The following is a 1,446-nucleotide window of genomic DNA, read 5'->3' as shown; positions in this document are numbered from 1 at the left end:
GTCAATGCATCTACGGCACTACAACTGATTTTATTCGCGGACGATACCAACGTTTTTCTGTCTGGTAAAGATCCTGATTATTTGGTTAATCAGCTGAATATCGAGTTAAATAAGTTGTCAGTATGGTTTAGGGTTAATAAGCTTTCACTGAATCTTAAAAAGACCAAGTTCATAGTGTTCAAACCAAACCAAAAACGTAGAAGTTATAATTTTCAAATTTTGATAAATAAACAACAAATTGATCAAGTTAAAGAAACAGTTTTCTTGGGTGTGATCATCGATGAAAACGTAACCTGGAAGTCTGAGATCTCTCATGTGGCTAACAAAGTGTCGAAATCAATTGGAATGATACAGAAATCAAGTTTTTATTTATCTTCATACTCTTTACGTGTATTGTACTTTTCACTTGTTTATCCTTACTTCTTTTACAGTAATATAGTTTGGGCGTCCACCTATAAAACTAACCTTGTTCGTCTGGTAAAATTGCAGAAAAGAGTGGTGAGAATCATAGATAAATCTCATTTTAATGCTCATTCTGACCCTATATTTAAGAAACTTGGAATCCTAAAATTCCATGATCTTAACCTGTTACAACTTGGTCAATTCATGTTCTCCTATCAAATTCGAACTCTTCCTCCCAAGTTAGCTAGCAAATTCACTCTAAACAGTCAAATTCACACATATTATTCGAGAAACTCTCATGCATTTCGTCTGCCTTTCTGTCGGACTAACATTAAACAATTTTCTGTTTTCTATCAGGGACCTAAATTTTACAATTCTCTTGACATTGATATAATGAATTCTTCCTCAACAGCTTCCTTCAAGAAAGCACTTAAGTCATTCTTTTTTAACAACTATTCTGAAAATTAAGTATTTTGTTCTTCCTGTGTCAAATTGTTTTCACCCTGTAATTTTACTTTCACAACTGTTTACATATTTCAACACCTTAATTAAATGACTAAGTGTTTGTAATTGTATGCTTCATTACCAACTTGTAAGTTTAAACCGTTTTTAATTTCCGTTCATTACTTTATATTTCAACACGTTAAATAACTAAATGTTTGTAACAATTGTATTCTCCGTTGCCAACTTGCATGTCAACAATAGATAGATGCTTTTACTTGGGGAGGCCTAATTTACATAAGCTTAGTAGTTTCTTTTAGGCCTCCTCGCCACCAATGTAATTCAATAATTTTTCTTTCCATCTTCTCTTTTTTGATTGTTCATATTTGTATTTTAATTTCTTCTTTCTGTGGCAAAAAATAAATAAATAAATAAAAAAAATAAATAAATAAAAAGTCCACGATTGGCATACCAGGCTTGGTTTTAATGGAAGTATATACGCGGGAAAATTAAAAGCAAATCCACAAAATATAGCTTTGCTTACACCATATAAAACAAAATGTCTGAGATTTTTGATAGCTACAAAGAACGAAAAGTAGAATG

This window comes from Montipora capricornis, chromosome 2 (assembly GCF_036669925.1).
Source record: "Montipora capricornis isolate CH-2021 chromosome 2, ASM3666992v2, whole genome shotgun sequence".
Lineage (NCBI taxonomy): Eukaryota > Metazoa > Cnidaria > Anthozoa > Scleractinia > Acroporidae > Montipora > Montipora capricornis.
The sequence above is the reverse complement of the archived record's forward strand: the minus strand, read 5'-3'. Positions refer to the sequence as shown.